Source organism: Micropterus dolomieu, linkage group LG01, assembly GCF_021292245.1.
Source record: "Micropterus dolomieu isolate WLL.071019.BEF.003 ecotype Adirondacks linkage group LG01, ASM2129224v1, whole genome shotgun sequence".
In the NCBI taxonomy this organism is placed as follows: Eukaryota; Metazoa; Chordata; class Actinopteri; order Centrarchiformes; family Centrarchidae; genus Micropterus; species Micropterus dolomieu.
Genome location: NC_060150.1, coordinates 22,752,152 through 22,769,767, shown reverse-complemented (window position 1 = coordinate 22,769,767; position 17,616 = coordinate 22,752,152). Strand labels below are relative to the sequence as shown.

At 42.0% G+C, this 17,616-nt stretch overlaps 1 long non-coding RNA gene across 1 annotated transcript; it reads left to right on the top strand.

Annotated features, from left to right (window-relative positions):
* The first annotated feature begins 11,436 nt into the window (after positions 1-11,436).
* LOC123979516 lies at positions 11,437-12,144 on the top strand. Its single transcript, XR_006827239.1, has 2 exons — positions 11,437-11,501; positions 11,922-12,144. It is a non-coding gene; the product is annotated as an uncharacterized LOC123979516 (long non-coding RNA).
* The last annotated feature ends 5,472 nt before the right edge of the window (positions 12,145-17,616 follow it).

Here is a 17,616-nt window from a genome sequence, read left to right as displayed (position 1 = left end):
ACACACTTCCGCATAAAACATGAGTACTGAGTGGCATGGATGTAGAATGACAGAGGAAGTGTAGCGTGGTGTGGTGCTACTTTTCCCAGGTTGGTAAAGAGATATGTGACATTGGAGTGTCACACTACAGCAGGGTAACCTCTTCACATCACACCCATAAAGTTAGAAAGAGGCAGAACAAAAACAAGAAGATGCCCACACATCCAAGACTTCTGCACCACCCTCAGTCTGACAGAAGATGTTGCAGAAGACTTTTCAGAGAGGTAAAGCAGCTCCAGGTACAGGTGGGGCCATTATTAGTCATTACCTCTGCCAAAGAAGTGGCAGATTATGTTTTTGCCATGTCCATCTGTCTGTCAGCAGAAAGATTATGCAAAAACATCTTAAAATATTTACATGAAACTTCGTGTATAGGTTGGTCTTAAGCCAAGTACGGAAGAGGATTAGGGCCATGTCTGAAAAATGCATTTCAGTTCTGAGTTTAAATTAAAAGTCTGACTTATGGGGGTTGTGGAGCTTCAGCCAGGGGAACCCTAAAATAATGGGAGTCAGAGGGGACGAGATCAGCTTGAAGGCTATGTTCTCAGTATGTTTGCCAGAAAGTACCAACTTAAGGGGAGCAGTGATCTGGGTGACATGGGCAGGCATGCTTGGCCAAGCTGCATGGGCTCGGGTTCAGAGTTGGGTGCTGGTTGGGGCACAGAGGCAGGAGCTGGAAACTTGGAAGAGGCAAGTGTGAGTGGGCGCCGAGACTGGCAAGTGTGGTGTATAATATATGTGCATTTGACTCATAACAATTTAGAATAGCACTGTAGCAGCTGGATAGAGGATTTGTGACCTTTTAAGGGGAGAGCAGAGGTTAGTGGTTATGTGGAGACTCAGACCCTTATATGGTGTCTAACAGATGCCTGCACATATCCTATAGCACTGTGCCCTTATATGGATTGGAGCTTTAGTTTGCAGACTCAAACCCTTCTATGGTATCTAACAGATACCTACACATATTCTATATAAGCTATGTTTGATGTACAGAGAGACAGAGTGGTCATCGGGCTGGGTCACTCTCCAAGCTGCTGCAGAGCTTGTAATTGATGCTGAACTCCTTGATGTAATAAACTTTTATGATCAAGAACAGTGTCAAGCGGATTTCTTCTCAACACATCATTGCAGCATTATTGTTCGGACACCACAGAAGTAGAGGTGGACAGATTAGTACGTTCCCTCCACCCCTCGAGTGGGTGGTCAGCAGGCTTTGGTGAACACTGTGCAGCACTAAAGGAGAAAGCCCAGACACTTGGAGAACTCCCCAGAGAACTGCTCAGGGTCAGGAATATAGGACTTGGTCTGAATAGGTGGTGGAGGGATCAGCTGGAGTTGCAGTTACTTGGTCGGTTAAAAGGGCAACCTGGTCAATGGTAGCTTGCCTGTCTCTCATGAGGGTCCAGATGGATTGGTCATGTTGTCCAAGGAGGATTCCTTGGCTGGCGAGGGCATATTGCCTCCTTGCGGTGTCTCCATGAACGCAGAATCCACGTGCAGCCAGTTGATACTATTAGGTTTTAGCTAAATGGATTCAGGAGCAAACAAACCACACACACAGGCAGAACATGACTGACTAAACTGACAGAGACATCACGTGGGGGGAAACAGGAGAAACATAAGGATGGAGAAGGTGGCATGACACAGTCTAAGGCAGCTTTTTTGCACTTGAACTGTTTATTAACACAACCCTTCTTACATTTGCAGAAGAGTAGTTCATAACTGGTCTGGCCTGCATCTGGTTGGCATGTCCAGAAGGGTTCACAGTACCCCTCAGATGTCCTTGACCAGCCCCATCTAAAAGTTGAAGGTGGTTCTGTTAGTAAAACCAGCATCTGATCCCTACACATGCCCTCTTTGGTACACGGTTCTCTTTACATGCTCCTCTAACTCCCTCCTTTCCTGGTCTATATCTGTGCTGTGGTTCGGTCATAGAGAAGGATAATAAACCTCTCAATTGTGGCCATTACCTTCTGTGGTATGTCATCTGGGGCCCATGGTGTCTTTTTCCAAAGGCCAATAAAACTTGATAGTGTGTTACAGCCCGTCAAGTGCACATGGATTCTTAACCCCTAGCCCTGTTGCAATTTCATGGGCTCCTAGGTATCTAAAATTCTTCTGTCCCAAATGTCACCCACAGCTTATCCTCTGCTGAAAGTCGGCGTAGTAGTTCTGTGTCCTGAAGTAGGGTAGCACTAGTGCACACCATCTTGTAATTGCAAATATGATTTTTTATACTAACCATTGCCAGCACCTTGAAAAACATGGTGTTACGAGGTGTGGTGTGTGGACAGAGAGGACCCAAATGCAGCACTCTGAGGGAAGGAGGTTTGAGGGGAAAAAGGGTGAGAGGGACTGGAGTGGAGGGAGAGGACGTCGGGGAAGCACAGGCACGGGGAACCAAGGAGACAGGGGGCCAGGGAACACAGGGGCCGAGGAAGCGTGGAGAGGCGGGGGAACAGGGAGGACGCCGTGAGGGAAGTCCGAGGGCCAGTGGATGAGCCCAGCCGAACGGAGGACGAGGGTGAGTGTACCTGGGAAGGAAACAGACAGAGAGACAAGGTTAGGGGAGACAGCGACAAGGCACAGGGTAAACGTGAAAAAAAATAAGAAACATGGTAGCCTGAACACAGAAGTGGCACCGGGTATGGAGCAACGACGATCAAGCGAGAATGGTGTGGAGAACCGGGGTTGAAATACAGGCAGGCATGAGGTGATTCGTGGCAGGTGTGGCAGGCTGACGAGGTGGCTGATGGAATGCAGGTGCAGGTAGTTGGCTGGGCTCAGCAGCAGAGGGAGAGAGAGCACACAGGGGAGAAAACACAGGGAGGCAGGCAGAGAACAGAAAACCAAGGAAAAAAGCAGAAAAACTGATAAAAAGGAGAAAAAACAAGGACACTCACCGTCAGCCGGGCTGCCACCACAACACATGGTGCTAATCTTGAACTTTGAGAAGAAAGCTTCTGAGCAATTCTAAAGTTACATATTCACATTCTGCATCATAAAAAATATAGGCTTATGATTTGACACCAAGATTGTCCAAATCACACTAGTCAACATAACTTGTATTCAAGTCTTACGTATATTTACATATATCTAAATGGCAGTTGCCAAGAACTATATGGTAAATGAATTCAAGAAATATGTTGTAGTGGAATCAACCAGCCTCTCACTCAAAAAGGGAGGTGAGGTCAGATAATGCCAAAGGGGGGGGGGGGGTTTCCTCCCCTGGAGTTGGCCTTTTGACATGCAAAAACTAGAGACATCGCCTGGGATTTGGTAAGGATCTGCAGAGACTCAATCAGACATGCATCGCTTAAGGACTGTGTATTCAAAGAGCCTTAGTGAACCCCTCTCGCCGTAAAGGTGTCACTGGAGATACTTAGCAGGACAGCAAAGGGGCTGTCCAGCCCCTCTCTCTCCACAGGTCACCTCCGGACATCAAAAGTACCACCCTTCTGATTCCTTTTCCCACAGAATGGCTGAGCCATAAAACACCACTCCCTTTTCTCTTTAGCCGATGTGCAAATGTGATAAGCCAGAAATGCGAAAGAGGAACACTAACAACCCCTGCCTTCTTGAGCCAACAAAGGTTTCATTATAAACTGTTTTGTTCTGTTTAAATAATAATCCTTGCTAAGTTAGTAGTGGTGTTTGCCACTTAGGTTAGTAGTTATGTTACCATGTTGTTGATATTTGTTGTTGAAAAGAATCTAAAGAAGTTAATTTTGCAGTGTTTTAATTTTCAGCAAGTCACCGGACATTGCCTCATTTTATTTTGTAACCAATGCTTTGTTCCCAACACTTTGACACTTCCTTTAGAAAGGATACGATAAAGAAATGTCATCCTACTACTCGATTAATTTTCCAGCTCGAATTAATGTTAAATCACTAAATTCCCTAGATCCTGAGCAAAGGGTTGTTTTAGGATTAATCAAAGCTACCCTCATGGAACCAGCGCTCCCCCAAGTGGACAAAATAAGTATTACATGCCATCATTCTGAAATGCTGTTTAATGTATAAATGTCACTCTGTATTTACCTGTTCATAATCTGATGCCATTCGTTTATCTTGCTTATATTCTCTAAGTAAGAACGTGTAACAGCCAATATTATCCAGAAAGCTAGTTAAGTTCCTCTCATCTGATGTGATTCGTAGGAAATGCTAACCTTAAGGTTGAACTACTGGAAATTGTTTTCCTTTTATCAAATGCTTAAAACTAAGAACGGTATACACGTTTGACAATTAAGGTTTAATTGTGGGAAGATATTTGATTACAATACGTGCAAATAGATTTTTGAATAGACATTAAAAGTTTAAAGAAAAGACAGTTTCTCAAGAAACCGGAAATAAGCCCTCAGGGGAACAAAGGACTGCTCCTCTGGGAACCACGCCCCAACAAACAAAAACAGCGAAAAACACGCTGTCTCTCTCTCTCTCTTCTCCTGTTCTCTTCAACTGCACTTCGGCACGCGCCCAGCGTGCCCCGTCTCCCGGCAACGCCCTAAGAAATTCGACCCGGCGCAGTGAAGGCTCTTTGTTCGTTTCAAACCACACACGCGACCTCGGCTTTTTCCCTCGTTTCCAGCAACTTACTTGTTTTTCTTTTCTTTTGTTTGTTAAAGGTTGTCAGACCGTTAAGTTACACCATTTTAATTCAAGAATGACCAAGTTCTTGCTTAAGCTTTATTCGTCGAGCTGACTTCCACTGATCCCACCGACGCCCGCACCCAGCCACGTGGGCCCGCCAGCAGTAACAAAGGACGACCAAACCTATAACCCGAGCCAGAGTTGTAAAGGCCCCACTGCTTTTTCAATAAGCCGACAAAAGACGGACCTCTGGAGCAATTCCCTGGCAGAGAAAGCGACTGGCCGACGACTTTAAGCTGTCCTAACCGAGAACGCACAGAACTCCGCTAGCGTGATGCTGCCGACCAGCAACCTGGCTGGGAGAAACAACAAGCAGTAAGACCAAACCAAGGCATTCTGTGATCAGTGATGTCCAATAGTTGTTAATAGATTATTTTTAACTCTTAAAACTCATAGCTTGCGTTCATTAGCTGCCCGTGTGAATCAAATTCTCCCCACAATAGAACCCCACATGCTCATTGTTTAGCCATTGTTTATTTCTTTGATGTATATTTAACCGCATTTATATCCACCTTAGTTATTTAATAAGTTTCACCGTAATCACAGGAATTGTGTGTGTATTGTAGACAATACACACACAATTCCCTGCCACGAGAATTTACCCCTTCAATATGAGACTGACTGATTGATTTAGGATAATTGAGCGATTATTAACTAACTGATCACTAGTGAATAATTGTATAATTATTAAAACGCTACCCAGAGGTCCGGAGACTCTGGCTGAATTAAATCTCAATATGAAAATCAGCAGCCATTAAAAAAAAAATAAAGAATGCCTCCCATGAAAATCCATGATGGTCCAATATCCAATTTAAAAAAAAAGTTCCTTTAAGTTCTATAATACCTAAAATAAAAATGCAAAAGTTATAAAGGAAAATCTTGAACTCATACAAAGGACTTCATATCTCCACATAGGAGGTATGTCTGATAAAGACTAAATTTGAGACTAGTTTCCCATGACACACTGAGGCTCTCTGAAGATTTGGCACTCATCAGCCACTAGAATACACATTATGTACAATGAACATTTTAGTGTACCTCCTCTAACAAATGTATAGCTTTATTGTGTGCATGGAGTCACAGTGTTATTAAAAAGGACATGTAGAGGTTTTGTTCTGAGCTGAGGGTGATTTGAATGTGAGGGCAAAAGTCACCTAAAAATGACTGACTCTGCATAAAAGCAGTAACTTAAGATAGTCCTAATAACAAACTGATATTCAAGTAGGATTAGGGTCCGACAGGAACTAATTCGCTTCAATACGTGCTTTTATACAAACTGAATCAATGAAGAAATTAAACAGCTTGTCTGGCTCTGTCGGAGGGAGGAGACAAAGAGAAATAAAAAGGATTTGTTAAAAGATAACCTGCAAGCGAGCAGGTTAGGTTCACAGCGTTTAAATTACCTCTTTTCCTGGAAGAGAAAACCCAGAATATCCCTCATCTGAGGTTTAACTAATTTAGAGTTTTCTCTAAACATGCTTTCTGAAATGGGGCCCTGCTCTCCACCTGCTACTTGTCTCGCACTCATGGGACTGCAGGTCCAACTTGCATCCCCTCCGCTTGCTCGGAACCCCTTGATACCTGCTTGCAGGGTTATATGCTACTTGCTTCTATTAATGGCTTTCCTGCTAATGGCTCATGTTCATTGCTGTTGGCAAGTATTGTCATATTCTTTGCTTTCTAGTAGGTGTTGTCATGTTAATTGCTTCTGGTAAGTGTTACATCTTCCTGGTCACTGCTGACTTCATCAAGCATCAGCAAATACTGAAATCACATTTCTCACCTTAATTGTGCACGTCCATAAAACAATTTGTTCAGTCTTAAAGTCTCTCCTGATTTAAATATTTTTAACTGTGATTGTTCCTGCAGTATTTGTTTTCATATTTTTCTGAAAATATAATTGTTAGCTGTAGTGGACACCATACAATAAAGTAACTGGACCATTTACCACTAAAGTGTATTTTAGCATACAGTATTGCATTGTGGTTCAAATTTAACACACTGGGAAAAACAAACAATTGAACAGGACTTTAGTGTTGTTTTGAAATGTCTCGAAACTACAACACAAAGCAATCCAAGCACTTTACAATTACAGTTAAACCATAAAACCTGTCACACCTCATCTAAATCATTTATCAGTCTATGTGTCAGCAGTTGTGCATAGCTGTCAGTATCAGGGCAAAAGTATGCTGGCTGTGATGTGAAGGACAGGCGACATGGCGTGAAACAATGAACACAACCATCCATGTTTCTGAGCCAACGTGTAAGCCTGCAGCACTGCACAACACCTGAGCGTATAGCAGGCACACAAAAACGGGTGTTGTGACCTGGACAGGTGTTTGTTGGCGCAACGCTGTGTGTTAGTTGGTGCGTGGTCGTATGTATGTGTGTGTTCAAGCATACCTAACTCAATCAAAAGCTCCAGTAGCTCTTCAGACCGAGCCAGTGTTGTTGAAATGACTGATTTACTGGAGCGATTAAATTCGTCCACCACCGTACATGTGAGTGTGCGTGCGTGGGTGAGAGCATTAGGGAATGTTTTCCATGCTTCGTTCATTCGTCTGTCACTTGCAATATCACACCCACCACTGACTGGCTTTGACAAAATTGTGCGATATTATGCATTTCTGCTCTGCAGTGTTCCCCATACATAGATTTATTTTTGGCAGCCCGCCACAATATCAACACTGAACGCCACATATTGATTAAAATTTTTTTTAATGCAGGGCTGCACGCTGTGCATATATTCGCGCAGCTCCTCTCTCTCTCTCTCTCTCTCTCGGGAACACCGCTGCACAAATCTGTCCAACACAACGCTGTCAATGTTGGAGACCCACCTTAAAAAAAGTTATTAGTAGGCATGTAAGGAGCCTAGCTAATAAGGACAGCTATATTAACGTTAGAATTTAGCTGGGTTGTCGAGGTTAGCACGCTGTATATAAGCTGGTAGTCAATTTCGACCGCACGCCCCACCCCACCCCTGGGGCCTGTAGCACGAAGCGAGTTCAACAAACCCAGGATATGTTTTCGTTATCTGGCTTAACTAACCCTAACAATCGCGATCGGGATAAGCGGTACCACGAAGCTGGTTATCCACTTGGTAAGTCAACCCAGGGTTTCCCAATCCATCCGGGAGCGCGTTCACATAAGAGGCGTTGTTAGCAGCAGATGACCAATCACAGACATGAACTGTCCATGTCCACTGTCAGCACAGTGTCATATTTTATGAACGAGGATTAAACTGTAACACTACAGAAATACGACAGTAGTACGCCTACAGCTGGCACTTGCAGGGAGACAGAAAGTCACTGACAGTATGAATGCCTAAAATGAGCAGGCGTAGTCTATAATAATGCGTTGATTTGATGTGTTCTTATGAGCTGTATGAAAATATCAGCCTTATTCTTTCAGCTGGGCTGTGTCGGCGTTTCCACATTAAAAGACACGGGCTGTTCCACCTCAATTTAAAAAACTTGTCGTCACTTAAAAAATTAGATTAATTTATTTAACACACTCAAAAGTGTTCCAAACATTGTTCTAAATTAACTTCATAAAGCAATGAAACTAAAACTCCATTCATGCCATAAAATGTGCTCAAATAGTGGTTGAAAGACTGAATCTCAACATTTAGGCTACTGAAAACTCACCTCATTACCTGCGCCCACATTGCAAAAGGTGGGGCAGAACATGACTACATCATACTAACCTAAAATAAATAGTCTACGTTCATATTAAAATTTAGAAAAAATGTTTTAACCAAACTGCTCATAATATTCAGCCTCACATAAGAAAAATAAAACCCATTTATTTTAACAGCTGTGACAGGCTGTGAAACGGACTGGGAGCAAATAAAAAATATTAAAGACATTTCAAAGCAGTAAGTAGGCTCAGCCTACTGTAAAAACCTGTAGGCAACAATAGCCTAAGGATTTTAATCAGTCTCTGTAGGATTATATCGCTATAGTCCAGAGTTTCTCCACATCACCGCTGCAAACATAAAGCAGCCTATAGGCTAAAAGAGTCTGTGAGATTTCCTATAGATGGTGATGTCATTTTCCAAGAGAGCTGATTGGTCAGTAGGCAGCGTTTTCACAGAGTTGACCTCTTGTCTGGAACATAACCTGCTACAGAGCAGATTATCCAGAACAAGTTACCACGGTGATCTACCCCGGTAAGAAGTAAACCACCTTCGTGGTACTGAAAACCCAGGGTTAACCCCGAAGTTACCTGGATAAGCTCAAATCCTGCTTTGTGGTACAGGCCTCTGCCCTTGCCACAATTACGCTGTCATTCTGTTGGAAACACTGCTCTGTATTCCAGTTTTTTTCAAAATGGCTTTAGTTGACTGCAGGGGTTTGAGGAAGATTCAACTCATGGGATTTTGAACACCAACATTGTGTTTGGAAATAGCTGAGAGCTAGTCTTTATTATATGTGGCCATCTTTATTTCATTTCAGTTTTATTTATATAACACCAATTCATAACAAGTTATCTCATTGTACTTTTCATTATTTACAGAGTCAATTCCCACCATTAACAAGCAATTGGCGACAGTGCCAAGGAAAAAACTTCCTTTTAGCAGGTAGAAATCATGAGCAGAAGCTAGACTAGGTGGCCATCTGACTTGACTGGTTGGAGGGTCAGCCCAAGGCAATATCTACTGTATATATAATATATGGGGACAGCAGGCAGCCAGCAACCATAGATCCTGTCATGGGTAGTTGAGTGCAGACTGAGGTGTGGACCCAAATGCGGACAATATGAGAGGAGGTTGCAGTTACACAGTAAATATTAACACAAAAACGTAACTGAAACAGGTTTCCATGGGAACTTGAGGCTAGTCCAAACAAAGGTAACTCCAACAGAAACATAATCCACAAAGCAAATCCAAAAGCAAGGCACAACGGAACACAGGCACTCACTCAACCAAGATGAGGACATCACAATCACTGAACACAACTGACGACAATATATACACAGGCAAACGAGCAGGGAGGGAAGCACAGCTGAAACACATCAGGTAATCAACAACAGGAACAAAGCTAGACAAGGACACCAGGCAGAGAAGATTACAAAATAAAACCGGAAGTAAAGTACACCGGAACACACAAGGACAGATCTATCAAAGTAAAACACAAAACATGGAAAGACTGCAAAATCAGGGCATGGACAGAGACCGGACCAAACAGGAGACTACACTAAAACATGGAGACAAGACTAAGGATTAAGACACAGACCAAAACAATAAAACACAGATATACACTGACCAGGAAAAACATTAAACATGAACTAAAGCACAAGACTAAGAACTAAGGCAAAGAACGCAGGACTAAGAACTAAGATGCAAGGCAAGACAGATACTAAGAGAACTAACAAAACCGAATCCTAACAGATCCAGACTCTACAGGCACAGAATGCGAAAGAAGGAGAGAAGAGAGGGACGAGAAAGCACAAAACTATGGGAGAGGGAAAAAGTTAGTAGAATTAAGAGTTAGTAACATGCATGGAATAAAGATGCATACGGATGGAGAGGGCAAGGATTACGATGAAAGTCTTAAGCCTACTCTTAAATGTGGACACGGTGTCTGCCTCCTGAACCCAAACTGGAACCTGGTTCCACAGGAGAGGAGCTTGATAGCTGAGCTCTCTGGCTCCCATCCCTCTTTTAAAGAGACCCTAGGAACCACAAGTAACCCTGCATTCTGGGAGTGCAGTGCTCTGGTGGTGTAAAAGTGTACTCTGAGCTCTTTAAGATAAGATGGTGCCTGACCAATAAGAGGTTTGTAGGTAAACAGGAAGATTTTAAATTCTATTCTGGATTTTACAGGGAGCCAATGCAGAGAAGCTAATATGGGAGAAATATGATCTGTTTTCCTGCTTCTTATTGGTACACGTGCCTCAGCATTCTGTATCAACTGGAGAGTCTTAAGGAAGTTATTCAGACAGCGTGATAATAAGGAATAGTCCAGTCTAGAAATAACAAACGCATGTTTTTCCGCATGATTTTGAGACAGCATATGGCTGTTTTTTGTTTAGATGTAAACAGGCGTTCCTTTATCTGGGAGTTAAAGGACATATCCTGATCAAAGATAACTTATCCTTCCTTATGGTGGTGCTAGAGTTACTCTAGATGTAAGCCATATATGTATATATCTTTGTATAATGTGTTTTGGGGCCAAGTACAATAACTTCAGTTTTGTTTAGCATCAGAAAATTAGTTTAACATCAGATGATTACAGGTCATCCAGGTTTTAACATCCTAAAGGCACGGTTTAGGTAAGTGATTGGTTTCATTTGGCTTGATTGATAGCATCGAGTATCATTTGCAAAACAATGAAAGTTTATGGAGTGTTCCCTGATAACATTGTCAAGGAAACATGGTGAATATGATTGGTCCAAGAACAGAACCTTGTGGAACTCGATGACTAACTTTGATGTGCATAGAGGCATCGTTGACGTATACAAACTGAGATTGATCTGATAAATAGGATTTAAATCAGTTTAATCTAAATCCACACTACTACGTTTTTGTTTTAAAACGAAAATGTTCACTGTCCATGTCACCGGGGTGACAAGCGTGTGGGTGTGTGTGTGTGTGTGTGTAGGGCTGGGGGTTACGCCACTTAGTTCTTCTGCTCAGACCACACTTAGGGTGATTGGGTACAGGTGTGGGTGTTAGTAGTTTCCTCCCTAGGCCTGTTTAAAAGAGGGACTTCCGAGAGACGGCGAAGGAAGAAGGAAGGAGAGCGCGACAACAGACGCGGACAGAGCAGAGAGGAGCCCCCGACGGCAGGTACACCCTGGGCGGAGAGGTATGGCGAGGTATTCTGTCTCTTGACAGCCAAGTGCGTAAAGGGGGTTTAACGCCACGAGACGCCAAGTCCTCTTTTTAATGTGCTTTTATTATCTTTTTATAGAGCAGTCTCCCAAGGACAACGTAGTGAACCATAATATTTATATACAGAGAAGAGACGTTCTGGTGCTGTAGCCACTTCCTGAAGAACTGTATTTGAGGCTTGGGTTATGTGCATGCCGTGTTGTATTTCTTGGAGTTTGGTTTAGTTTGGTTGGTTTGCATGTTTATATTGTCGTATTTTTGTAGTGTTGATTTGGTTAAACCCCCAGCCTCTAGAGTACTAGATATAAATTACAACACAAAGAGATAACCTAAGGAGGCTGAGATTTAAAGTAAAGTGCGCGTCCCTAACTGCACCCACTATTGTATCACACAGGGCCGCCTGACAGTATCCTTGGCATTGGCATTGGCGTTAGACGAGCTCAGCCAGGAGAATCACAAGATACCAGGACGGACAGATTGCTCGCAAATGGACTCTGTGTACTAGTGGGATTGGTCCATGTGGAGTCAGCTCAAGTGTGTCATGATTGCTTATTTCCTGTATTTTATTTTAATTGTTTTTTAAATAAATTAGGCGATATCGGCTAAACTGTATTCGAGATTCGGTGTGTTGATTGGTGTGGCTGCTCCCCAACAGAACACTTAAATTCCTTAGAGCACAAACCTTCGGTGGTGGTGTTACATCCACACCAGCATTTTAGCTGCGTATCAGAGTGTATACCTGTCTATATTAAAACCACATTCACTGGGCATGCATGTGCCAGTGTAAACAGGAAGCAGATTGTCTACTCCGCAGTTGCAGAAAAGATTTGTCTAAATAGTACTACTAAAGTCAAACGAAGAATAGCGATGGCAAAAAACCACACCGACCCTGTACGCAGGATAAGCGGTTGGCGCGACCCTGTACGCAGGATAAGCGGTTGATGATGGATGGATGAAAATACCAAAACAAAAACACTGTCAGGATCATTGTGTATGTGCTTTGCATGATAACCCCCAATTAGGAAGCTAAACGTGAGTGTGTCATTGTTTTCAGTGTCCTCCATTTTCGCCTGTCCGTAATAATGTGCTACCACGGGGTAGTAGGGCTGTCCTCAACTAAGGACTGACATAGTCAAATCAGAATCGTGAAGTCCTGCCTATAGTTGACTGAAAGTAGAATCGTGTGTTTTTGTGCGCGGTGATTGCGAGCGGGGGGCAGTCTCTACTCATTCAACTTACACTGTAAATTTACAGCTAAAGTGTGGCTTTTTGAAGACCCTCTCTCTCTCTCTCTCTCTCTCTCTCTCTCTCTCTCTCTCCTGTCATTCATCGGTCTTGTGCAGAGTTTTACGTGCATTACTGCTACCAACAAGTGCATGCACGTTGCGGTTCACCACGGGTCTATTTCAAGTAGCTAGCTATATAAAAACAATTAAAAATATTCTTTATGTGCTTCATCAACGGTGATAAATTATCCAAAAGTCGAGGTGCGAACAACTCGGCACAACACCGTGAAGCTGGGGCTTGGTCTCTTCAGCAAGCGTTCCTCCACTGCCAATGCACGCTACGCTTACACATGCGCATTGACGACCCAGGGTTAGGGTTACAATTTTGGATTTATTCACGCACTTCTTTTTACATATTTATTTACACCATTAAACGGTGAAATGTGTATTGTAATAGGCTGTATATTAACTTATTGGGAGAAAACTGGTAGTTCTATGTAATATCAGACGTTGAGCACCCCCATATAGCCAAAATGGCATGATCCTTGTTTCACTGCGATGTTTCGAGTTTTAGTCTGGATGGCAGGCATAAACGTAGTAATGAAAACGTAGTAGTGTGGACCGCCTTAGAGCGGTTCTTTTAATACCAAATAACTATTCAAGTCTCTGTAATAGGATATGATGGTCAGTGGTGTCAAAAGGATTCCCCCACTAGAGCTGGATTTGTAGTGTGTTTAAGCACAATAAATTAAATTAATTTCATGAACACACTTTAGAAACAGTGTAAATCAGCTGCAAGAAGTTTCCCCCAAAAAAACATTGAATTGATTTTTAAAAATCTGAGCAGGAACTTCTACTCCTGTCTGTCTGAACTGAACACTCAACCAGCAATTAATTATGCATGGACGCATTTATGTGTGTGATTCAGAATGGATTGTGCGCTTCCTCCTGAGGCAAGGTTGTCTGGGATTGGCCCTGAGTGGATTAGAAGGCTAGAGGGGACAGAGATGTGTGTTTTGTGAATGGCTGCAGTACTCCAGACTGGGTCCTGCCTGATAAAGCTGTCTCTGACAGGAGAGGGGGAGGACAAGAGGAAGTCAGAAGTGGGATGTGGAAAGATATTGAGTCACCACAGGGAAAACAGAGTGAAGGAAAGATGAGTGCAGTGGAGCTGAGAGAGGATTAACATGGAGGAGGGAGACGAGGGATCAGAGGAGGAGAAAAGGAGAAAGCAGGACATATAAAAGAGGGAGAGATAAACGTGAATAAGGCTGAACAAGATGGAGATGGAGATGTGAAGAGAAGGCAAATAACATGCTAAAGAATGTGTAAACCTGTCTAGTGACTGCCTTAAAGGAGGTAGATTAGAGCAGTACAACGTTTCACACTGCTCATTCTTTCTTTCTTTTTTGTCAATAGAAAACGAATGCTCACCTGTTTTAAATTTAGTCAGTTCACCAGCTTTAAGCTTTTAAACTTCAACTGTGAGCTCAACTACTTTCGGTTCAATCTGATGATAGAATTAAAATGTGTCTAAACTTGAAACAAAGAATTTAAAATGCAGTGAATAAGTACCATGTTACTTTTACACTCTAACTGCCCCCTTAACTACTTTCAATACTTACATGACTTCAACACTAGTGGCGCTGACACAGCAAGCCCTTTCATGTCAGGATTGGCCGAGTGACAGACAGGTTTAGAACCCAAACGCAAGACACCATAGGGTAGAGTACAGTTTGTGATATTTATTTAAGTAGTAGTCATGGCAAATAGGCAGAGATCAAAAGGTGGCTACATGAATCCAACCAGTAAGCAAGTCCAATATCCAACCATCAAAACGGGATGAAACACAGAATACAGTGGAGGCACTCAAGATGAAACAATAGGGACGCAGACTGAACAAAACTGAGCAGGTTAAATACAGGGGCCAATGAGCAGGGAGGGAGTGAAAAGAAGGGATAATCAGACCAAATAGGAAATAAAGCTAGACCAAGACACATGAAACTGAACACTACAAAACACAGGAAGAAAAGCATGCGACAACAAACCAGGACAAATCTAGGAAAATAAAACAGAGAATGAGGAACAAGAGGGTGCGGACAAAATAGAACATATCCATTGACAAGGAACAAGAATACAGAAGTATGGTATGGGGGTAAAATGAACAGAACTTGAGTTACAAATGTATATTCCAACTAATAAACACAAAACACAATCTACAAAAAGAAAAATCCACAAATAAACATCATTATCCACAAATAGAAAACGACTTGTACTTGAAAACCAGAATGTGAATGAATTCAAAGTGATTTGTCTGCAGGTGAGGGTCATATTCTGCTGTAGATTGTGTCGCATTAATTTTCAGAATTTTGACACTGCCATGCTAAAATGATGCAATAATTATTGAAAATGATCAGACTATAAGTCACAAAGGCATATTACAATTTGTAAGCACAAAACCTGATCTACAAAGAGATTTTAAATCTACAAATTCCTCATGATCTGCAAATGTACAACACAATCTGCAAATAGTTTCAAAATCCGCAAACTCTTTATGATTCACAAATAGAAATAAGTGATTAAACTTGAGTTTGTTTGTGGATTTTGAATCTATTTGTAGATTGTGTTATGGGTTCACAAGTTACAATGTACATTTGTAACTCATTCTGTTAATATTCAATAAATATGGCATCATTTTACCCACATAGCAGGGAGTGAAAAAATATGAAGAATGAATCTCACAAAGTAAAAACCAAAAACAAGGAGCAAATGCTATATAACACAATCAAACCTAGTCAAGAATGCAGAGCTCGGGAGGGATAAACATGACATAACCATGACATTTCAGAGCTTCAGCTTCAACATATTTCAAGGTTCAAGGTTTTATTTATTATAACACATGGTTATACAACAAAATGCAAGCGAAAGCCCCTTAATGCTACAAAAACTGTCCAAACAAATTATTTATGGTGGAGTGCAGAGTATGAATTGAGGGGTCTCACAGCCTCAGGAAAGATGCTGCTCTGTAGTCTGTTGGGTAAACAATGCAATGAGATAAAGTGCAGTGAGCTAAATTTTGTAATAATATATAATAAGATTTTATAAATAAGATTTTATTAAATTAAATAGTCTGGTGGCATGTCAGCATCTTCTGTAGCAGGGTGAACAGGCTGTGGCTAGGGTGGGTTTTATTTTTTAGTATCCGTTGGACTCCTTACCTCACTAATATCACTGATGCTCGGTAGATAACACCCGTGGAATCCTGGGTGTTTTTAATCACCTGCTGCAGAGCACTCCTGTCCTGAGCTGTGCACATCCCGTGCTAGTTTGTAATGTTTCCAGTCAGGATGCTTTATATTGCTCCTCTGTAATAGTAAACAAGAACTTTGCACAGGAATTCATCATGGTAATCCAGCCGATGATGATACTTATCAGGGATTTCAGGGTGGAAAACATTTAGACCATCCACCTCAGACCATTTTAAGTACAGGGTTGATGGTAGCTGTCTTGAAGCAGGTGGGAATACTCTCCTGTGTCAGTGGTACAGTGCCAGCCACTCCTGGCCAGAGGCTGTCTGGCTGGGATCCAATTTCCAACCAATTTCCAGCCACTGAAAGAAACACAGTAGTCACATTATTTTTTATCTTTCTTGCCTGTTTACAATGTTTTGTATGATTACTTTGCAGAAATAAGTGAAAGAGGATGTTTTATTCAGCAAAGTAACATAACAGAATGGAACAAGCACCTATCACATGTCCTCCATACCTGGTTTAACCCCTTGAAGCCTGAATTTATTTACAATAAAAAAATAATTTCTGTTTTCATTTGCTTTCAGGTTGATTATAAATTAAGTGGAAATTGTTAATTTGTCTATAGAACATAGAAAATATATAAATTCAGGTATGATGTAGGTATGATGCAAATTAGCGATAACAGGCATAAACGAGAAACCAGTGCTTGTAAAAGGTTCCCAGGTACGTATTGAATATGCACAAACAGGCATTTGGAGAGTGCAAACACTATCTCAGCTGCAGTCTGAAAGGAAGAAGTGTGATGCGAATTTGCGACAATCGGTGTTAAGGGGTTAAATGCATGACTGGAGCATATTTAAGAATCCAGCCTTTCATACTGATAACGCTTGCAGACTAGACCTTTAGGATTTTTTTTTTATTCCTGTATGTATGCTTTTTAGCCTCTGTTAGACTGTTAGACAAAAAGGAGTACTGGGAGTCATGAACACTTGCAAGATAGGTGCTGAATTTGTAGTCATGCAGGCATTTCTTGCAGGTTACTGCCTGTAGAGCGACCACTCCAGTAAGAGAAAATATTTAAATGGACAGCCAGATAGTACAGTTTTAACAGCCGAAGATCAAATGTCAGTAAAATAAATAGTATTCCTGAAATACGCTCCCCTAAAGGATTATTAAGAACACCTGTTCAATTTCTTATTAATGCAATTATCTAATCAACCAATCACATGGCAGTTGCTTCAATGCATTTAGGGGTGTGGTCCTGGTCAAGACAATCTCCTGAACTCCAAACTGAATGTCAGAATGGGAAAGAAAGGTGATTTAAGCAATTTTGAGCGTGGCATGGTTGTTGGTGTCAGACGGGCCGGTCTGAGTATTTCACAATCTGCTCGGTTACTGGGATTTTCACACACAACCATTTCTAGGGTTTACAAAGAATGGTGTGAAATGGGAAAAACATCCAGTATGCGGCAGTCCTGTGGGCGAAAATGCCTTGTTGATGCTAGAGGTCAGAGGAGAATGGGCCGACTGATTCAAGCTGATAGAAGAGCAACTTTGACTGAAATAACCACTCGTTACAACCGAGGTATGCAGCAAAGCATTTGTGAAGCCA